Raw genomic sequence first — 24,290 nt, 5'->3', positions numbered from 1 at the left:
CACTTTTCCCAAATTCCCTCTAAGGTCTGTATTTTCACCTCTTGAATGCTGGGATTTGTAGGCCCAGCTCTTCACCATGTATAACAACATCACCCTCAACGCTAGAGAAACCAAGGAGTTGATCCTGGACTTTCGCAAACGGATGACTCCCCAAAGTCCTATCTACATCGCAGAGGATGCTGTAGAGGGCTTCAACAGCTTCCAGTTCCTCGGGCACACAGCTTCTGGCGGTCAAAGGCATCGTCTTCAGGTGCTGCCTCAGAAAAGCAAGCAGCACCTTGAGAGACTCTAGCCACCCCAGCACTGTCACTTTTCACCTTCCATCCATCCATCTGCACAAGCATTTCCAGATTTAGAGACAAGTTTCCCTCCCCATTGCTGTTAACCAGCCAGTGACGCTGACATTTCCTCACACTGCCACTGTTACCTCATTCTGTACTGTTACTGTGTCTGTCTATGCTGGTGCCATTACTTTAATTTTATTTTATATAGTATTATCACTGGTTATACTGTTGAGGTGCAACTACAGACAATTTTTCTTTGAATTAATCTAGCGACTATTTTCCCAAGCTGTTGATTCATCAAAACTATTATTTTTTCCTCCAGAAAATCAGATTGACCGTTTAAGTTAATATTATTTTAAGAACAACACAAACTACGTCATTGCGGGGTTTTAGATAATGGACACTATACAGATATTTTTTTCGCCCACCATTCAATAAGCAGATAAGTAACTTGTCTAAAAATATTTAGATTTGTATTGTGATCCCCAAAAGTTAGTAATCTGTATAAAATCAGTGTATCTTTGTTTTTTAAATTTGATTCTGTAAATCAATGTACACTGAACAAAAATATAAACGCAACACTTTTGTTTTTGCTCCCATTTTTCATGAGATGGACTTAAAGATCTACAATTCATTCAGATACACAATATTACCATTTCTCTCAAACATTTCTCACAAATCAGTCTAAATGTGTGATAGTGAGCACTTCTGCTTTGCTGAGATAATCCATCCCACCTCACAGGTGTGCCACATCAAGATGCTGATCTGACATCATGGGTAGTGCACAGGTGTACCTTATACTGCCCACAATAAAAGGCCACCCTGGAATGTGCAGTTTTGTCTCACAGCAAAATGCCACAGATGCCACAAGCATTGAGGGAGCGTGCAATTGGCATGCTGACAGCAGGAATGTCAACCAGATCTGTTGCTCGTGCATTGAATGTTCATTTCTCAACCATAAGCCGTCTCCAAAGGCGTTTCAGAGAATATGGCAGTACATCCAACCGGCCTCACAACCGCAGACCACGTGTAACCACACCAGCCCAGGACCTCCACATCCAGCAGGTTCACCTCCAAGATCGTCTGAGACCAGCCACTCAGACAGATAATGCACGGGCCCCATGTTGCAAGGATCTGTACACAGTTCTTGGAAGCTGAAAATGTCCCAGTTCTTGCATGGCCAGCATACTCAACCGGACATGTCACCCGTTGAGCATGTTTGGGATGTGCTTGACCGGCGTATACGACAGCGTGTACCCAGTTTCCCACTAATATCCAACAACTTCGCACAGCCATTGAAGAGAGAGTGGACCAACATTCCACAGGCCACAATTGACAATCTGATAAACTCTATGCGAAGAAGATGTGTTGCATTGCATGAGGCAAATGGTGGTCACACCAGATACTGACCGGTTCTGAGTCCCCAGACCCCCAATAAAGCAAAAAACTGCACATTCCAGGGTGGCCTTTTATTGTGGGCAGTATAAGGTACACCTGTGCACTACCCATGATGTCAGATCAGCATCTTGATGTGGCACACCTGTGAGGTGGATGGATTATCTCAGCAAAGCAGAAGTGCTCACTATCACACATTTAGACGATTTGTGAGAAATGTTTGAGAGAAATGGTAATATTGTGTTATCTGGAATGAATTGTAGGTCTTTAAGTCCATCTCATGAAAAATGGGAGCAGAAACAAGAGTGTTGCGTTTATATTTTTGTTCAGTATAGAATAAGCCCAGATTTTAACCTAAAAATTTTCCTCAAATGTTTATTCAGTGGAGATAAGTACAACCTCTAAAGATAGGCCTACACCCGTTTTGGCATTGTCTCCGGATTCCCATGACAAATAATGCCTTCAGTACATCCTCCTCAACCCACACTGAAAGCAGAAGTGCTATGGGCTTTGCAAACGGTTTGCCGACATCACTCCTATACGTCCAATGATGACATTCACACCGTCTCCAGGGTGATGTTCCCTGACTCGCAGGGTCACTTGTGTAAAGATAAAACCGCTTTTCTTGCGCGATTTGGACTCGCTCCATATATTAAAAGGGAGCTTCGTTGTCATGTTTGACGTAAGTATGAACAGGACCATCAAAGAAAACAACTGGATGTGCATGTCAGGTATTGGGTGAATTATGAGAATGGCTCTCGAGTGCAGTCCTGGTTCTGGGATCACAGTACATGAGCCACTCCACCGCTGAAGACTTACTGGAGAAGTTTAAGGTAAGCCATTCAATAACATTTAAACTCATTAACGAACCCATGATTTTTAAATATCCATGGTTTATCTTTACATGTGTTTAAATGGGAGAACCATATTTATTGGTAAGCATATTTTAAAGATTTTATTGCTGCTTCATGGCTTTTGCTGCAAAAAAAATAGTTCATTGAGGAAATAGAATGTTTAAGTGTTGTGTAGCAACATGTACAGCTGTTGTACAGGCAAAAACTCTGGCTCAGTCCAAAGGAGGTGGATATAGGAATGGCTGTCATCAAGGTGGGACTTCTGTGAATTCACTGGTATCTTTACATACAAATGTATCAAACAATTGTGAAGTAAAAAATATGTGAATAACATGGAGTTTGAGCTGGTGTTGATATGTACAGCTGAGGTAGTGTTAACCTTGGGCTGAGTGTGCAGAAAGATTCTGGAAATTTGACAAACCATCTTTTTGTCAGAGACAGTTAGGAGCCAAAGGCAGTGGAAGTGACCTTGGTGTCCTTCAGATTAAAAAAAATTGCCAGATTGTGCTCTCAAAAATGTGCAAAAAGGCCTTGGATAAATGCCCTCTGAAGTACTCGATTGTACATGAGATGACGTGCTTGGACCCAAACAAAATGCACACCAGCCAGATAACTGTCATGCCCGGCTCGTCCGCTCCTCGTGTGTGCCACGCCCCCTAATTACCCCCACGTGTGATTTCCTGATCCTGCCCCAGTCGTGTCTTGTTTCCTGCTGCCTTGTTCTGTGTATTTAAGTCCTGGTCTCCCCAGTTTGCTTTGTCTGTCATTAATGTCTGATGTTCGTAAGCGTGAGCTGTTTCCCGGTCCCTGTCCTCGTATTAAACTCCCGTTTGCCCCGTATTCCTGCTCCTGCTTGCCTGCTTGCCCGCACGATCGCCGCTTCACCCGTACCCGATCGTGACAGAATGACAGACCACAAAAGGAAAGGCCCCCGGAGAAGGAGGAGAGGACCGGAGGAGACGATCCGCCTGGGAGCCTGTTCGCTCTCCCGGCTATGGATCACTTCGGAGGAGAATGAGAGGGAAGTACCCGCTCTACCTCCAGCCCGGAAGCTGACCACACACACTACCCCGATCCCGTGTGGAAGTACTTGGCTCTCCAGTGAGGATGAGGACGAGGAGCCCTTCCTCTACCCTTACCCGGAGCCGATCCTTTCACCGCCTGTTTTTCAGGACATCGCACCACCTCTCGCCGCGCTGGGCGCCGGAGAAGGAGGAGGAGACCGGCGATTGCCTGTCCCGAGGAGCTCCCTCCGTTAACGCCCACGGACACACAGCTCTCTCCCCCTGCAGTAACCACACCCGGAGGCGCTGCCCGCGCCTCACTTAGGGAAGCCGGTGAACTGCGCCTCCCAGTTCTTTGCCCTCCAGGGGTTGTTCTGGAGGATCTGGGGGGAACTGGTCCCTCCAGTAAGTCCGGAGGTAGCGGGGCTTAGCGGAGCGACTCCAGAGGAGCTTTGCAGCATTTACCTCCCGCTTCCGACCCCGAGGAGCTGGTGAGTATGGCAGAGGACGTGCGGCAGCTCTTACTGCTCCAGAGGCTGCAGTCCCCCGCTCCCGTGCAGCCGCCATTGCCGGCGGACCCCGCTCCCGTGCAGCCGCCATTGCCGGCGGACCCCGCTCCCGTGCAGCCGCCATTGCCGGCGGACCCCGCTCCCGTGCAGCCGCCATTCGCCGGCGGACCCCGCTCCCGTGCAGCCGCCGCCGCCGCCTGCGCAGCCGCCCTTCGCTGCCCCCACTGCAGCCACCTGCAGCTCCAGGGCAGCGCCCCCACTGCAGCCACCTGCAGCTTCAGGGGCAGGCGCCCCCACTGCAGCCACCTGCAGCTCCAGGGCAGGCGCCCCCACTGCAGCCACCTGCAGCTCCAGGGCAGGCGCCCCCACTGCAGCCACCTGCAGCTCCAGGGCAGGCGCCCCCACTGCAGCCAGCTCCTGTTCCTGACCGCGTTCCTGTTCCTGACCGCGTTCCAGTTCCTGACCGCCGCCTCCAGTTCCTGCAGAGGCGCCCCCTCTGCAGCGCCTGCTGCAGCTCCCGGGCAGGCGCCCCCTCTACAGCCGCCTGCTGCAGCTCCCGGGCAGGCGCCCCCCTCTGCAGCCGCCTGCTGCAGCTCCCGGGCAGGCGCCCCCCTCTGCAGCCGCCTGCTAGCAGCTCCGGGCAGGCGCCCCCTCTGCAGCCAGCTCCTGTTCCTGACCGCGCTCCAGTTCCTGACCGCGCTCCCAGTTCCTGCAGAGGCGCCCCCCTCTGCAGCCCGCCTGCTGCAGCTCCCGGGCCCGGCGCCCCCCACTGCAGCCACCTCCAGTTCCTGACCGTAGCTGCAGCTCCCGGGCAGGCGCACCCCACTGCAGCCACCTCCAGTTCCTGACCGCGCTCCAGTCCTGACCCGCGCTCCAGTTCCTGACCGCGGCTCCAGTTCCTGACCGCGCTCCAGTTCCTGAGAGGCGCCCCCTCTGCAGCCGCCTGCTGCAGCTCCAGGGCAGGCGCCCCCTCTGCAGCCCGCCTGCTGCAGCTCCAGGGCAGGCGCCCCCACTGCAGCCGCCTGCTGCAGCTCCAGGGCAGGCGCCCCCTGACCGCGCTCCAAGTCCTGACCGCGCTCCAGCGGCTCCCGGGCCAGCTGACCGCGCTCCAGTCCCTGACCGCGCTCCAGTCCCCTGACCGCGCTCCCAGAGGCGCCCCCTCCGCCTGCAGCAGCTCCAGCTCCTGTCCCTTCTCCTCCAGTGACTTTGTCTCTCTCACCCCGGCGAATTCGACCCCGACCTGGGGTCTGTGTCCCGTAAAGGGAGGGGACACAGACGCAGGGCTGGGGTCCCGCCCGCCCTGCCCCCTGGCTCGCCCTGCCTCGCCTGCGCTGGGGCTCGGTTGGCGCCTGCGGGTCCCTCTCCGGTGCCCTCGTCGCCCTGCCTTCGCTCCCCCTCTCCGGGTCCTGGTCGGTCGCCTGCGGGGCCCCTACCTCCGGCCTTCCCCCGGACATCGCCGCCTGCTGCGGCTCCCCCCTCCTCCGTGCCTTCGCCCTGGCCCCCTTCCAGCTCCCTCGTCCCCTTCCCTGGTGCTCCCTCCTGCTCCCCTCCCTGGCCCCTCCGCGGGTCCCTCGCCCTGTCTCCTCTGCCCCTTCTCGGTCCCCCTCCGGCTCCGGCCTCCCGGCGCCTGCGGCCCCTCCGGCTGCCGCCCGTCGCCCGCTGGGGCTCCCACGGGCTCCCCTTTGTTCCCCCCGCCTTCTCTCCCTTCTCTCCTGCCCTGGTCCCTCCTTTGTTTGCTCCTCCTCCTGTCTTTCCTCCTTTCTCCATTCCTGGTTTCCCGTCGTTCCCCTCCCGTCACATCCCCGCTCCCTTGTGTTCCGCCTGTTCCCTCTGTTTCTCCCTTCCTGATCTGTCTGTCTGCCTTCCCATCCCTTTGTCAGCTCTTGTCGCACGTCTTGTCCCTGGCTTTGTTTTGTGCTTCGGTCCTGTTTCCCGTCGTGCGTAAAATTCTGTTCTTGTTTTCCAGGTCCTGTTCTGCCTCGTCCCGTCCGTCGCCCCCTTCCTTGGCGCGACCCGGTGTAGCGCGCCTTTGGGGGGGGGTTCTGTCATGCCCGCGCTCGTCCGCTCCCTCGTGTGTGCCACGCCCCCCTAATTACCCACGTGTGATTTCCTGATCCTGCCCAGTCGTGTCTTGTTTCCTGCTGCCTTGTTCTGTGTATTTAAGTCCTGGGTCTCCCCAGTTTGCTTTGTCTGTCATTAATGTCTGATGTTCGTAAGCGTGAGCTGTTTCCCGGTCCCTGTCCTCGTATTAAAACTCCCGTTTGCCCCGTATTCCTGCTTCCTGCTTGCCTGCTTGCCCGCACGATCGCCGCTTCACCCGTACCCGATCGTGACCAATAACTGCCAGCAGAAAAGGAGAAATCTCATGCAGAAGTTTGCGCAGGAGAATCGGTTGGCAGGCAGGATATCTGCTGGTAAATCATAGGATAAGAATAGGATAGTTCAGAATATTATTTTTAAATTATGCTTTTCTATTTCACATCTAACTGAATCAGGGACGGATTACAAACCGGGTTAGCGGGGCCGCTGCCCAGGGGCCCTTGGGGTGCAGGGGGCCCGTGGGCCCCAAGCCCAAAACAATTTGCAACGCTTATCAGCAATGTATTTTCGTTTGTCTATTTTAGAGGGGCCTACATCTTTGATCCTCTGCCTACAAGGTCCCCATGACCCTATAGGGAGGGTGTTTGGCTGCCAAGGGCCCTTGACTTGTGGTGGTTGTGGTGGTGGTGCAGGGTGGTGGTGGTGGGGGGGGGGGGCCTCGCGAACGTTTTACCCAGGGGCCCACACAACCCATAATCCGTCCCTGAACTGAATAGTGTTAACACGTAGATTTTTAGCAGTATTTAGAAGACCCGACTCTTGGTGTTTGAAAAGAAGCATCAGCCCAGTTATATTTTCTTTGATGAGCCTAGAGATATCTCAAGATTAAATTAAAATGATTGCACATTTATGGTATCATAGGAAAATTGGGTTATAAATCACTTTCCTATTCTACATGTGATTCTGTGTATTGACATTGTTGATCTGCATCTAATCTACTGTAATTAATGTAATTACAGGTGATGCAATATCCCAGCAGTCTGATAATCACCTGCACAATGAGGCAAAAGGCTTGGATTTTTATATCCTTCATTCCTTCAGCACCATCCAAAGTTGATGTCCTTTTTACATCAAAAAGTTAGTGGGCCTTATCCTGACCCTCTGGATGTTCTGCAAGAACTTGCTGCTGCTGTCCTATGGGCAAGCCGAAGTGGAACGAATAGAGGTGGAGACCTGCAACTTATCAGAGGAAACAGTTGTTGCACAGAGGCTTATATGCGACCATGTCAGAGTGTGTGAGGGGAGCAACCAAAGCGCCCTCTGACCAAAGGTGAAAGATGAGCGAAAAGCAAAAAAGAAAACTTGAGGAACTCAAGAGGAAGAGAGTCTCACTGGAAAGTGTATGTGAGAGTTTACAAAAGGATGCTGAGCACATTGGCAGAGGAAGCAGAGAGTGCTGCTGGAACCAAAAGGGCAACATTTACTTACCCAAGTCCAATTACTCTGAGCCGACGAGCGAAGGAGGAGAAAGAGCAGTGGGTGGTCTTAAATGCAGATACTGAAGAATAGGCTACTGAACTGTGACTCCTAAACATCAAGAGTGAATCGGTGGAAACAAAAATATTTAGGTTCTCTTGCATTTTTGGAGTATTTTACTTTCTGTGCCTGTTTGTAACATTGTTCACAGCCATAATACTTTATAATTACAAGGTAGTTTTATGTTAGAGCTCTTGCTCCAATAAATATGTGCCTTGTAATTAACTAAATTCTAGGCTATTCAGTTTTTTTTGCCCTCGTGATGGTCGTGGGTTGTGAAAAAAGCCTTCTTTCTTAGGGGGTACCCGCTGGGCCAGCCGGGCGTATGTCGTGGCTTCAGTGAGTACTTATGTTTGTCATGCTGCCTGTGTACTTTATAGCGGCACAACATATTTCTGCAAATTGCATGCGTCAAATTGTCTGTCTCTCTTAAAAAATATGAAGTGTCACCAAAATTTTAAACGGGGAATCAATCTCAATGAAAAATATTCGTCAAGTAACGTTTCTAAAATAATATAGACATACTAATAATTATATATTTAATAAATCGATGAACGATGCATCCCAAATGTATCCTGCTGCGCACTTCTTAATCAGGGCGCAATCGCATCGTGGAGGTTTCTGCAGACGCCCAAAAAGACTTACTTAAGAAAAACTGTTGCATGATAATTTGTACCATTTTCAAGGTGTGGGGGCGTGCAGTAGATGCCCCCTTTATTTTTGTGCTTCTCTGCCGTTCAAACCGAGCAGCACTTGAGTTTGTCATGGCACCTGACGCCAAATCTAGCTGCTTAGCTGCTACAGACAGAACTATCTTCAAATCACCACTAGGGGGTGTCCAATGCTGCAGCTTCGTTCTATGGTTGATCTTTTTCAAAGACAGTTTTTTTTCTCTCTCTCCACATAATCAACTTAACTGATTAGCGTGCTTTCATAGTAATGGTTTTTAATCCGTGTTAATCTTCTGAACAATGACTAGTAAAGGTTCTATGAGGTTGTCCTACTTACTATGGATTTTAAGTTTTTTATCAAGGTGTTAAAACGTACCACAGTTGCCAGTCCTGTGTTTTATGTCTAGCAATTTGTACAGTTTCTTCAGTATAAACACATGCCATGATCTGTGAGAATCTCCTCCAGAACTCTGCATTTCCTCAAGATCTTTTTGTAATATTGCATCATGGCACTGCTCAGAACAACACAGATGGTGCATAACAACACAAGGGAGTACAAGACAACATGGTGCAGAAACAGTGCGATACAAAGCAGGACAAAACTGGATGATACGTGGTCAGTGGTGGATAAAGTGCAGGAACAGCTGTACAGTGCAGCTGCCGTGGAAATGACTATTACAGGGGATGCAAAAGCTGCAGGTTTGAATTGTTTGGCGAATGAAGCTGTTCATGAATCTGCTAGTCAGTGTTTGTGGATGGTGGTCAGAGTCCTGGATTATAGACTGAACCTTGTTACTGTGGCAGTTAAAGTACAGCTGGTCAATGGAGGGCAGTTCAGTGCGAATGATGTTCTTAACAGACTTCGCAATGTACTGCCTTCCTGTCATGTGGCTCCACCATACCATAGTACTACTGTAAGAACTAGGGATGTAACGATACATTCAACTCACCATTTGATACGATTCACGATTCTGAGTTCAATTTTCTCATTTTTTGCAGAATGAGCTGCAGACAAATATATTCAAAAATATTCTTATATTTTATCTTTCTGAACTGTTGACACTGTTGTGAACAGTGCAACTGAATTTGAATAAAATACTGTTGAAAAAAATCCCAAATCAAAATAAGTAAATAAAAAAAAATAAATCAAATAAATAAAGCCTAAGGTTTGCATGTGCAGCTTTTTAGCGTGCTTTGCCCTTTTAATAATCTTCACTCAGCTCACGGTGGTGCCAGTGGACCTGTTTGTGTATGTTATCAGTCTATTACAATGTTTGCATGCAGTTTATGTCTTGTCTGTGCTTTTCTCGCTGTTTCCCTCCTCGTTTGTGGATTACCTGGAAAGCTAATATGCTGCCACACCGCCAATTGAAGATCGGGCGGTGCGTCCATCCATCCATTTTCTGAAACCACTTAATCCCAACTGGGATCGCGGGGGGAGACCGGAGCCTATCCCGGGAACAAGGGGCGCAGACAGGAACCAAGCCCAGGCAGTCACCTACACACCGCAGGTCGCAGACACACTCACACAACTACAGGGCCAATTTAGACTCACCAGTCAACCTATCCTGCATGCTTTTGGGACCGTGGGAGGAACCTGGAGTCCCCGGCGAAAACGGGGAGAGCATGCGAACTCCACACAGAAAGGGCCCTGGACCGAAGCCAGCACTAACCACTGTGCCGTCCTCAGTTTCAAATTCATTCATCATCTCGCGTTCGCTCTCAAAACCCAAAAACTGACGTACGATGTCGACGTGATACGCAGTGACATCTGACGTCAAACTCACATTGTGAAATCAAATGTAATATTACACCAGTTTTTCTGTTAAAGTACTGTGAAGTACTCCTACAATAGTGATTCATTTTCCACATCAGCCGGTTTAAATCTTCATGCATTTGCACCGATTTTTAACTGATTTGTGATTCATCATTACATGCCAGGGCCAGCAGCTCTGCATGGCTCGACCCTCATAAACATTCTCCACACATGCTGTTCAGGCAGTGGCCACAGAAATTCCCCCAGTGAACTTTATGCTTTCTGTCGGAGAGTATGCTGTGTTCTGGCCTTAAACCCTGCATACTACTTTGCAGACTTTGATCCTCTTAACAACAATTGGCATTTCTGGTGGCTGAATATCCATCCATCCGTCATCCAACTGCATGCTTAAAAGGCTGTGAATAATAGTAATAATTCTTAAAATTGCAACTATCTAGAATTTCAGCCTAGTTACTCAGCTAAATTACTATTTAAACCTAGAATAATTTCTATAAGGGGCGGCATGGTGGTGCAGTGGTTAGCACTGTCGCCTCACACCTCTGGAGACCCGGGTTCGTGTCTCCGCCTGGGTCACATGTCTGTGGAGTTTGCATGTTCTCCCCATGTCGTTGTGGGGTTTCCTCTGGGTACTCCCGGTTTCCCCCCAGCAGTCCAAAAACATGCTGGGGCTAATTGGAGTTGCTGAATTGCCCGTAGGTGTGTGTGTGTGAGTGATGGTGTGTGAGTGTGCCCTGCGATGGGCTGGCCCCCCATCCTGGGTTGTTCCCCTGCCTCGTGCCCATTGATTCTGGGATAGGCTCCGGACCCCCCGCGACCCAATAGGATAAGCGGTTTGGAAAATGGATGGATGGATAATTTCTATATGTGTGATAGAATCAAAAATATTTTGTTTTACATATAAATCTTCACGAAGGTGTATTACACATGGTATTCCCCAGACACCGCCACCCCCAACAGATGCTTTGTTTGTTAAGACAATAGCTCAGAAAGTGGTTGATCGATCTTTTGCAGCTTTACCAAGGTTTGTACAAGCCAAAATTAAATTTTGAAACGGATCCCTGCCACACCCTGCCCTCCTGAACCTCCCGTTTCCTCCCTAGTGTGGTATAACGTGCCATGCCTGTTCCGCGTTTGTTTTACCTCTCCTTCCTGCCCTTGTGTTACTCATTTCAGGTGCCTCTAGTTTGCTCCCTGCTTAGCCTTGTATAAATGTGCTTCTCAGTCCTGCCTTTAATGTTGCTGCTGCTGTTTGCCTGTGTGTTCTTCCCTGCTTATGATTCCCCCCGTGATCCAGTTGTGATCCAGTTGTCTTCATATCATGTATTCAACTCTACTGCCTCAGTCCAGTATTATCTCTGACCATCATCTTATTGCGTTCAATATTTCCCTTGCTCAAAATATTAGCCCCCCCCGACTCGCTTCTATATGCCAAACGTACAATCACGTCAAATACAGCAAGTAACCTTTATCGATAACCTCCCTGAGCTATCGTTTTCAACCAAACTAATGTCGAATTCTGCTGAACTTGATAGCATTACGGATTATTTAGCATCTATGCTTAATTCCACTAGAGAAAATTGCTCAGTTAAAAATAAAAAAGGTTGTACGAGGTTTACTTTGGGCCTCCGCCGATGCCAACCCATTGTCTTACCATGTGAGCGTCTCAGGGGACTATGCCCGGTGCCTAGGAACATAGTGTGTACGCCCCTCAGAGGTAGACCGGTACCTGTCATCAGCGTGTGCGAACTCCAGAGGTGTAGTTTTGGTATCCACCTAACTTAACTTGGGCAGTCAAGTTTGGGACCCGGATAAATAAAATGGGATTTAACCCAGAGGCTGCAAGATAGTATTTACCACCATAGTCCTAATAAGGATAGAAGTCCAATCTGGAAAGTTTATGAAGAAGTTAGCAAATCAGACAGTCATAAAGTAATCGAAACAACATTTATTTAAAAATACTACAATATACAATTATTGACATGTGGACACATACTTGTAAATACATTTGGACAAATACAATATTAAACAATCACATTCCTCAGCTGAGAGTGAACAAAGTTCTGTGGAAAGTATCTGACTACAGATAGACTTTCACCCAGTTCTCTGCGGGAGCTCTGATTACAGAGTGACTCCCCGACTACTTCTGAAGCCCTTCCTTAAGTATCCAGACCAGGTGATGGCATGTTTCTGAAGACTGACTAATTTCGGTCAATGGTTAATTTTAGGGGCATTGCTGACCTTGGTTCTCAAGTCCCCCAGCCAATCAGATCACTTTAGGGGGTGGTTGTAATTCCCTTGTTCTACCATGAGAGAATCTCTCTCAGTTTGGTGGGTTGAGCCGAAGTTTCTGTATTTCTCTTAGGAAAAGCTATACTGCCTTAAATCTGAGAGTATAATACTCCTCGTCTCATGCCTATTCAAACGAGACCAAACATGCGTGTATTTGTCCCTAACATCTATGTGTGCTGAGTTATCCTGTTTATAGTGGAAAAGGTGTCTGTGTCTGGAGGCTGACAGCTGTTGTTGCTGTGGATTGATTGTGGAACTCTGGTCACTACCGGGGGTGAAAGGTCTTGCTTTTTTCTGTGCTGCTCCAGTTATTCCTATCCAGTCTCTCAGGAGCCGGCAGGCCTTTGCCTTCCTTAAAAGGGGTGGTTTGACGAGTTGAGTCCAGTCTTGCCTGGGCCAGCGGAGCTCTGAAATAGACTGATGCAGGCTGATCAGAGTTGGGGCCTGCAGGACCTATAAGTTTTATGTCCTTACAGAATGTAAGTGGCATCATACTAAACTAGTGGTGTTACGAACTAGCATGGAAAGAGGCTATGGGTAGCTACAAAAAGGCTCTTAGTGCCGCCAAATCATCTAGTATCTATCAGAACTAATTGAAATAAACAAAAATAATCCTAGATTCCCTATTTACTATGGTGTCCAAGCTGACTAATAACCAGACCACTGTTATTTTCCAGTGACGACTTTATGAAACTTTTTGACCAAAAATATGCTCAATTAAACAGAACATTTTGAATATTGAATATTGGTTAACCAGTCAGAACTGATGTACTTAATTTTATCTTCAAATTCATCTACTTGTATGCTAGACCCTGTTCCATCAAAATTATTCAGCGATGCTCCCAGCATTGATTGAACCGCTACTAGCAATAGTTAAACTAAAACATATAATCATATTACCCCCAATTTTATCTTCACTGCACTGGCTGCCCAGTTAGATTTCGTGTTGACTACAAAACACTGCTCTTAACCTATAAAGCTGTAAATGGTCTTGCACCGCAGTATGTGAGTGACCTCATTTGCGTTCCGAATCATACACTTAGATGACGAGATGGAGGTATTCTATCCGTACCCAGAATAAAAGAACATTACCTTTGGGGGAAGAGCATTTGCTCATAAAGCACCACAGCTATGGAATAAACCTTCCTATTAGTGTTCGTAAACTCAGACACAATCTCTGCTTTTAAGTCAAGGCTTAAGATGTACCTCTTTCGCCAGTCTTTTGGATAGTTAAATCTTCTTTTCTAAGGTGAATGGGAAATCTGGAGGTTCATAGTTATTTGAGATTGAAGGGGAAAGGGGGGATTGGTGCTGTCGTCCTGCCACTCTCGCCGATCACTTAAGCTGTGGATGGGAGGTGGCTTGACGCCAAAACCTCTGTAAACCCTCATGCCTGTGCTTCCTTCCAGGTCACTCTTTTAGGCAGGCTGTCATAGTTGCTTTAGTCCTGCCGGTTAGGTGTAGGGCAATAACTCTTCTCCATCTTCTCTTTTTCGAGCTGATACCGAGCCGACTACACCGTGTGAACCCGCACCTGGACTCCTGGATATAACTACATGAAACCAACTGGGACTTTATAACTATATGAACTCTAATGAATGTCAATGTAAATGCAGTTTCATGCTCCTTGGTCGCCCAGAGGAGGATGGGGTCCCCTTCTGAGTCTAGGTTCCACTCAAGGTTTCTTCCTGCTAGAGGGAGTTTCCTTGCCACTGTCGCCTCAGGCTTGCTTGGTGGGGTTCTGGCCGGTTAAATGTAAAGTGCTTTGTGACAATGCATGTCGTTAAAAGTGCTATATAAATAAAATTGAATTGAATTGAAGTGCTTCCTCAGATTCATTTTTAAATGTTCTCCAGCTAATTTCCACTATGGCCACGAGTTCTAGTATTTTAAAATTAATATTGAAATGGTCATTTGGCTGAACAGCATCCCGACCTGTTAGAATCTTATATACCTGGATCATGTCCCCCCCATAGTCTCCTTTGCTGAGGCTAAACAGATTCAGCTCAGCGAACCTCTCCTCATAAGACATTCCTCTAAGTGCAGGAATCATTCTAGTCATCCTACGTTGCACCTTTTCCAAGGCAGCAATGTCCTTCTGAAGGGTATGGTGACCAAACCTGCACACAGTATTCTAGGTGGGATCTTACCAAGGAATTATATAATCGTAGCATCACTTCTCTTGACTTACATCTCTAGGTGTGTGGAGTTTAATCCAACATCCTTTTGCCTTTTTTTAATGCTTCCCCACACTGGCAAGAGTGGGACATGGAAGTATCAACATACACACCGAGATCTTTCTCGTAATCAGCTACCTTTATTTCAGTGGAACCCATAAAATATCTGTACTTTACTATATTTACTATATTTCTGCTCCCTGCATGGATTACCTTATATTTATCTATGTTAAATTTCATCTGCCACGTATGAGCCCAGTCGCTAATTAAATCCAGATCCTGTTGTAGCCTCTCTGGACATGAGACATGATCTAACATCAATCAGAAGATACCACACACAGCAGATAATGATTTCTGGAATAGTAAAGTTAAAAGGTTGGCTAATAATACCCCTCATCTCTTTTAAAACTATAGATAAGATGCCATCAGGGGCCTTGCGATTTATTTATTTTAAGCTTAGCTAGGCTTTGTACCACATCAGCCTCAGTTATACATATATTGGTCATAGACATCGTTGTATTTGTACTAAATGGTGGTAAGCTATTCTACTGTGAACAGCCATTGTAAAATAATCATTAAACTCATTTATATCAATTTCATTTTCAATTATAAGGCCCTTACTATCCTGCAAATGAGTGATTTTCAGCTTTTAGAGCTCTTTCGGAGTTAAAATATTGGAAGAAACTTTTAACGTCATCCTTATAACTGTTATTAACTAAACCTGTAGACTTAGATACTCCTGCTTTATTTTGAAATCATTAGTTAATTTCCATTTGTGGAAGAAAGCCCTTTTTGCTCCTGACTTTATTCTTAATTTTCGTAGTAAACCACCTGTGACATCGCGTGCTGGACGAACAGGCAGGAAGCGAGGAATCAAGGATCCGGGAAACGGAGAGTCGGGAATGAGGGTTTATTGATGAAAACAGGTACCAACAGCGAGAGATTTCAATGACAGGACTGGGGAAACAGACTTGAATGTGGACTAAATACACAGGACTACTCAAACTGACAGAAAACAGCTGGTTACAATCGGGGCAGCACACATGGTTAATGAGGGGGGCGTGGCACACACGAGGATCGTACAAGCAGGTCATGACACCAGCTTGGTTGCAGTTTCCTAGATTTAGTTTTTCTGGAAACGGGTATGAAGTTCTTTTGCACTTGCAACAATGTGCTTTTAAAAAATTCCCATGCCTCTTCCACAGTATTGCTATTTAACTCCATCCGATTTACAGTTTCTAGTTTCAGTCTCATACCATTGAATTACCCTTCCTAACATTGTATACTTTTGTTTTGGACTTGGTTGAAGACTCAGGCAGCAGGAGTTGCCCCAACGTTGGTATGTCCTTATCCATAAGGGGGAGTAAACGTTCTGGTTTCCCGACCTTATAGATGAAGGAGTTGGGGGATGTTGCCAGTGACCTGCCGGATTCCAGGCAGAACAGGCCTCGCTATGCCACAGCCCTTCAGAGACTGGGCCTTCCGTGCAGAACCTCTGCATCCAAATTAGACCAGTTGTTTAACAAAACCCTAAAATGGGGTTATTTTTGACATGGAACGGGACTTTGATTCAACAACCCATTACTTAGTTGCGGCAAGTACCCAATATCAAGTATAGCTGCAAAGAATCTGCCAGAGATTTTCAGAGAAGTTCCCCAGATGCATGGACTGGACTAAGGTGCGTCAGATTAAACAGGAGCCTGGTAAATTCTGTGAGCCCCACGCCAAGTGACTGATGGAAACATACTCCAGCTACAGTGAGATGGACCCTCCAGCGGACCGAGAGTGGGATTCCCTCTGGGAGCGACAACTCGTGCAGTTGCTGGTGGATGAGCTGCAAACAGACATCAAGAAGGACTTCCAACCTCACAATCATTTACCAAACCACTTCAGGTAACTTGTAAAGATGTAGGTATTGGAGTATTCACACATTCATTTGCAGTGTCCACCTCCTGTCCGGTAAATTTGGCAGGACAATAATTTGAATAACCTATAGGCCAGACTCATGAATGCGGCTGAACGAGTAAAGGTAGAACAGGTGGCCAATCCTGTTATACAGTCCTAGTAGATTGAGAACCACCTGATTGCAACTGTAGTTGGAATCAAGGGCTGAGCAGCATGGTGGCCTGGGGGACAATTATGAAAACACAGACCCACTGATATCCTTAAAACCCACAATCAAAAGAGGAGTCAGGATGGCCAGTGACATGTGCTGGCTAAATGGGGACAACAAAGAGAGAACAGAACAAGGCAGGGAGGGATTCTGACACAGGTGCCATGCTACTTTGTTTAAATATGCTGTAATGTTTTAGTGCAAGCCTTAGACAATGGAATCTCTGAATGACGCCGCAGTCTGGCTCTTTCTGAAGGTCCTATACTGTAACCGTCCTGAGAAGTTGTTTGCATGCACTTGCTGCCTTGACACTTGTTGATGTGCGTGTGCCCTGCTCGAGCAGTAAAGGGGAGATCACATGCAGAGCTGATTTTCTGTAGTTCCTTAGAATAAAAATAGAATATTCTCTTCAAATAGGAACACATGCTGCGTTTGATTATTTCACTCCAACTCGGACAAAAACGTCACGAAAAACATCACTTCCCATTAGAAACGCCTCTTTTATGACGTTAATGTCTGACAGAATCTTCTTGTCCGAGTTGCCCCTGTGACGTAATTTCAACATGGCGGCTTACACACTCAACATTAATTCTATTTTACAAATCCTTAAAAATGTTTATTTTGTTAAATTTATTATTATCCCATCCATCCATTTTCCAAACTGCTTATCCTACTGGGTCACGGGGGGTCCGGAGCCTATCCCGGAAGCAATGGGCACGAGGCTGGGAACAACCCAGGATGGGGGGCCAGCCCATCGCAGGGCACACTCACACACACCATGCACTCTCACATGCATTCCTACGGGCAATTTAGCAAGTCCAATTAGCCTCAGCATGGTTTTTGGACTGTGGGGGGGAACCGGAGTACCCGGAGGAAACCCCACGACGACATGGGGAGAACATGCAAACTCCACACACATGTGACCCAGGCGGAGATTTGAACCTGGGTCCCAGAGGTGTGAGGCAACAGTGCTAACCAGTGCACGACCATACCGCCCATTTATTATTATTATTATTTATAATTATTAGTAATTATTAATGTAATTGCACGTGTTCGATTTAGAGAATACCATATTGTGACCGTAAACAGTATCCTAACATGCAATATCAGATTTTTACCAGACTTGTTAGTGTTTTTGGTTTGTTTGTAGTTTGTTTGCCTCTCGAAAAAAGAATATCGCTATGAATGTACTAAAATACTTTATAAAGCTTTTAATGTGGTTTGACTAGTTCCTGTTTCTTGTTTATTTGTCTGAAATAATAATCTTACTCCATAACTGCTAAAATATAAAGCAACAACACAGCAGCGTATTCATGGAGGCAGCCATGTTTGTTCCGAGTTGTGCTAGCTTGAACGGGAGATTGTTGGATGTGATGTCACCCAATTTGGAATTTCCAAGTTCCGAGAGAAAAACGAACGCACCACAAGACTCTGGCTGGAAATTTCTACAATAGAGCCATTTAGTTATTTCTAGAAAAATATTTAGAGCCAATGACCTGATGTCATTGTAACACAGGTCACTGTCCGTGGTGCTGAATTCTCTACTTGATGGGCTGGTGCTGAATGAATATGACAGCTGGCCAACATGTCTGTGTGCTTCCACTGACTGGCACCCAGACATATAATGACTTTTAACAATGAGGAGGGAAACGTCCAGACAGGAAATTAGTCAACAGTAATTAGTAATCACATATAGTTCTCATTTATCTTGATGTAAAATTCAAAAACCTTTTTTTTAAATTATTAAGGGATAAATGTAATTGAGTTTTAATGTATCCTTTCCGCTCTTAAAATCGCAAATTATTTCTGACTATTAATCTGCACATTTTAATAATTTCATTAATATTACCTAATTGGTTTGTCTTTTTTATTAAATTTTAAAACTAGCTGTACAATTGTTGATGTTGTTGCTGTTCTGAATGTCATTGGCCTGTTGCCTTACGTCTGTCTAAACATGAGTGAGGGGATGGATGCACTATTCTATGGGGGCCTCTGTAGAGAATAAATGATCCTAATTTTATATTGAGAGAGATGGTTAATTCCTTTTTAATCCATACTGCGTTCAGAGCCCCTGTTCTGCCGTTGATCACTGCTGCATATCATCCCCAAACCAATGGCCTGGATGAGAAAACGAATGATGACATAAAATGGTAAGTCTGTTTTTGAGGTTGTTTTAGAACTGTGTGAGACAGGCTCTATTCTTTTAACATTACATCAGGAATTACTGATATTATTGACAATCAATCCCTTAATATACAGTATCTCACAAAAGTGAGTACACCCCACACATTTTTGTAAATATTTTATTATATCTTTTCAAGGGACAACGTTAAAGATATGAAACTCTGATAGAATGTAAAGTAATCAGTGTACAGCTTGTATAATGGTGTAAATTTGATGTCCCCTCAAAATAACTCAACACACAGCCATTAATGTCTGAACTGCTGGCAACAAAAGTGAGATTAAAAATGATTTGTGGCAAGATCGGATCATGTGTGTTGAAGAGTTTCTTATGACTGACAAGTAGTTATTTAAAACATATCTTGAAACAGCAAATTACATTGTTCTTAATGCTTTTAGAAAATGACTCTTTATAATGATCTGTGAATAATAATAATTTGCTATGAATGTTTTTCCACTTCAGCTTTCCACAATTATTCTTCCCGATGAGAAAAGCTACGGCACGTTTTTTGATGAAAAAAATAAAGTAGTTGAGACAATAAGCAACAACAGCTGAAAACATCTCCTAGTCACAGGAAAAACAGAAGCAGGCATGTGGTAAACGAATACAAAAGAGGTACCAAAACACAGTTTATCATGTTGGAGATGAGGCGCTTCTGTTCAACATGAGGAAGCGGGGACGGAAAGGAGGAAGAACGGAACCGGATTTTACCGGACCTTATGTCATCCAGGCAATATGTGGCAAGCTGGTTACACTGTCTAATTCTGAAGGGGCAACTTTAAAGAACAAATACAATGTAAACCACATACAGAAGGAGCCAAACTGATGTCCCAAGTCAGGAATCACACAAGGTGCAGAAGAGTATAAGACCAGTAAACCTCCCTCTAGCGCAGAGCTTCTGACAATCGAGAAGGATGCTGACAGTTGAAAAAAAACTCATGTCTGTGTGTTATGAAAGAATATCAATAAATGTTTCCCGAAAGGGGATGACTCATTTGGTAATTATTTACGGCTTATGTTATGGCTGCCAATTTACAGTCTTTACTGAAGTCTGACTTCTTTTGAGTCACCTTTAATATAGATTGGACACTCTATGCAATGTGCAATACTTACATAGATGGTAAATGTTTACCTGCTTGCACAGATGGATGATTAGGTAATTAGTGTAAGTGTGTGTGTGTGTTCAATCGCATGTATGTCCAAGGTCCATAGTAAATAATATACACTGATCAAGAGATGCCCGAAAGTGGATAAAAGAGGACATTAGTGGGTGTATCACTTAGTGTAACGCGTGCAGGAAAATGAGCAGGACTGCAAGCCATATAATGGACCCTTGTCTAGCTCTTAATACAGTATGCATACAGTGATGTATCTACAATGGACAGCTACTATGAGCAGATAGCACAGTACAGGTGCTTATAAGATCTGTATGCTATTTCCATCCATCCATCCATTGTCCAAACCGCTTATCCTACTGGGTCGTGGGGGGTCTGGAGCCTATCCCGGAAGCAATGGGCACGAGGCAGGGAACAACCCAGGATGGGGAGCCAGCCCATCACAGGGCACACTCACACACTATTCACTCATACATGCATACCTACGGGCAATTTAGTAACTCCAGTTAGCCTCAGCATATTCTCAGCATATTCTTGGACTGCGGGAGGAAACCCCACGACGACATGGGGAGAACATGCAAACTCCACACCCATGTGACCCAGGCAGAGACTCGAACCCGGGTCCCAGAGGTGTGAGGCAACAGTGCTAACCACTGCACCACCATGCCGCCCCCTGTATGCTATTTCATTCTATAAAAAGAAACTTACTGTACTGTACAATAAAGTATTTCACCACAGCTTCTTCCTCAGCTCCCACTGTTTTGCTAGCACATGCATCTTTTGATTTCTTAGTGCAATCTGTGCTTTATTTTTTTTTGTGAAATGTAAGTGCAGTATCTGTTTATTAAGTGCTGTGGTTTAATATGTACATTATTATTTCAGTACTGTGTATACTGTCCTTAATGTCTTGCCTCTCTCGTATAACTTGAGATACGCCCAAATTGACTTGCAACAAGTGGTCCTGGTTCCAAATGCGGAAGGCGATGGATACCTGTATTTTATATGCTGTAGTGTGCTGGGTGTCAGACATTGCAATGCACCTTGCTTTGATCTTGACCTGTTAGATCAGAGGGAGGTAATCTTATCCAGAAAGGGCCACTGTGTATGATGGTTTTCACTGCAACTCTCTTAACAGCGAACCTAACAGTTATCCCAATACCTTGATCTTGCTAGCATATTTAAATGTGTACCTATTCAGGAATAGAGTGGTGAAGGCATTCAGAGGAGGACTGATGATTATCAGAGGGAACAAAGGGGCTGGGTACTTGTCAGTATCCAGTAGAACCACCAGACTCCTACACTGAATGGTTCTGGATGTGGCACAGACGTTAATCCCTCTGTATTAGGGGATCCGTCTCCAGTTTGTACTCTTCTAGTTAATAGGTAGATTATCAGGCAGTTTTTCACCCTAGTCCAGTACTCATTGACAGCCTAATACACCGTGTTTCAGTTTGTCTTGATAGTCAATACATGTCCACAGGATGTACATTACTCTGATGGGCAGGCCCTCTTACATATGATGGAAATTGCAATACCTACTTTTGGCCACGAGATGGCAGCAAGAAAATAGAAAAATTATTTTCCCACGGTCTACTAGCAGCTTTTAGATGTTAATTCTTCATAAAAATAATTTGACTTGATCCAATGTATTTTTAATACAAACAATTACCACACAAAGCTGCTAGTTTCCTCCGGTTTCCCCCCCACAGTCCAAAAACATGCTGAGGCTAATTGGAGTAGCTAAATTGCCCGTAGGTGTGCATGTGTGAGTGAATGGTGTGTGAGTGTGAGCTGTGATGGGCTGGCCCCCCATCCTGGGTTCTTCCCTTGCCTCGTGCCCATTGATTCCGGGATAGACTCCGGACCCCCTGTGACCCAGTAGGATAAGCGGTTTGGACAATGGATGGATGGAAATAGCATACAGATTAAGCACCAGTACTGTGCTATCTGCTTATAGTAGCTGTCCATTGTAGATACATCACTGTATGCATACTGTATTAAGAGCTAGATAAGGACAGTGGGTCATTATATGGCTTGCAGTCCTGCTCATTTTCCTGCACCGTTACACTAAGTGATACACCCACTAATGTCCTCTTTCATCCACTTTCAGGCATCTCTTGATCAGTGTATATTACTTACTATGGACCTTGGACATACATGCGATTGGACACACACACACACACACACACACCTACACTAATTACCTAATCAACCATCTGTGCAAGCAAGTAAACATGTACCATCTATATAAGTATTGTACATAGCATAGAGAGTGTCCAATCTATATTAAAGGTGACTCGAAAGAAGTCAGACTTTAGTAAAGACTGTAAATTTCTCAGCCCATAACCATAAGCCGTAAATTAATTACCAAATGAGTCATCCCCTTTCGGAAACATTTATTGATATTCTTTCATAACACACAGACATGAGTTTTTTTTCAACTGTCAGCATCCAATCCAAACGGGATTCCCATTTCCTTTCTGTGGGATCCAACAGAACACGGGCTGACCATCAGTCAACATGTCTTCAACCGTGCAGGACAGGACCCAGTCCAGGCCAAACCTCACGGTGCTGGTGTTAATAAAAAAAATGTAAGGAACATGCAGCTGCAGCTCACACACAAACACAGTCCACAGCATCCAGAAAAAGGTCAGGCCTTTTTCTTCTTTAGCTGACTCCGCCCAGACCTCGCCCCCTTTCTGGGCGCCTCGCACTATGCCTTTGAACTGGCCCTGCAGCTTGGCCCGTTTCCTGTTTCCCAATGCAAGTCATAAGATTCACCCGTAAATGATATTTTGAATCGGAACGATATTTATTACTATTGTTTAGATTAAATATATAACGGTTTAATGATTGAATATAACTTGATATTGTTGTTTGTGTTGTTTAGTTTGAGGTTCTAGTTTCTGTCTTTATCCGCTTTCGTTTCAGTAGGCAGCTGGTTCATCCCAGGCTCAGGGTCTCTCTGCTCTTCATCAAACCCACACCCCCAGTTTGGGAGCACCCTCTCCCTCTCCTCCCCCCACGGCTGTGACTGTTACTCCTCCTTGAGGAGTAACTGCTCCGCCCCCTATCCAGCCCCTATACCCACAGGAGTGCATCACCCAGTGAGCCGCCGCCCTGCCTGTCCCCTCACACAAGCACACACTGAAATCATGGTCCTAAGCTCTCTGTGTGGGTCACCACGATAGTACAGCACACCGACGATTACCCTCTGACTGAATCAGAATCAGCTTTATTTGGCCAAGTATGTTCACACATATTGGGAATAGTTAGACATTTAATCAAAATAATTAAGACAAGACATAAACATACAGTTCTGTTGATATGCGACGCATATAACCTCTGCATTCACAGCTCTGCTTCAGTTATCGAAGAGCAAATTTCCAAAACTCACTCAGTCCGATAACCTAAAGTAATAAGTCATAATCCTCTTCATACGTTGCAGTAATGGGAATGAAATCTCACTCAGTGTTTATGTAATGGAGCAATGGAATTTCGTGAAATTTCCAAAAGTCCACAGAAATATTTAGAAAAACATTCCTGCAGACTGAGTTTTTGATATTTGCTTTTCAATTAACACAATTTTCTTCAGTCTGAGGTTTAACAGAATTCAGCCATATGCTGTTCAAAAAAAACTACACAGAACAAAAACAGAATGGACTTTACATCTGTCTGAAAGGAAAGTTGAACAGGCAGCAGCAGTGAACAAATCAATCAATGTATTAAAGTTAGGCATTAAGTAACTGGAGGCAGTATATACATAACATGATAACATGCCTTTTCTGTATTGACCATATTAAGGACGCTGTAACACTGCCCACCACATACCTGCTTCATTTATTGTTTTATACTTGCAGCTGCTTATTCAGACAGCTCGTCTACCTGTCTGTCCATGTTGCCCTCCCATGACAACTGGTCCAGCCTACAGGTGCCGTCCCATTCCGGCATGTTACCCATGAGTCATAGCGGCACCTCCGGGAGCAGCTCCAGGTGAGCCCGTGCCTCCCCTCCCCCACCTGTCCCCATGCTGAGTCTCGGGCCCCCGTCTTCCCTCTTGTTCTCGCCTATAACCCACATCCTGGCCTGTGTCTGCATCGTCTCACCTCGTTAACAGGACTTTCGCCTTCTTCTGTCCTGATCCATTCAGGCCCATCATTCTGGGACATGCTTTGATTTATTTCGCCATAGTTACTCTTTGTTTTCCTTTGTACTTTGCACTCTACAAGTAAAATGAATAAAAAATAGGCATTATTTTGATATTGTTTTAGTACAGTGACACTAGTATATTTGTTGTTGTTTCCAGGCAACACTGCATGCTGATTTAACGTCTTTCCTTAATCT

This window comes from Brienomyrus brachyistius, unplaced genomic scaffold, assembly GCF_023856365.1.
Source record: "Brienomyrus brachyistius isolate T26 unplaced genomic scaffold, BBRACH_0.4 scaffold111, whole genome shotgun sequence".
NCBI classification, from domain to species: Eukaryota; Metazoa; Chordata; class Actinopteri; order Osteoglossiformes; family Mormyridae; genus Brienomyrus; species Brienomyrus brachyistius.
This window is presented reverse-complemented; position numbering follows the sequence as displayed.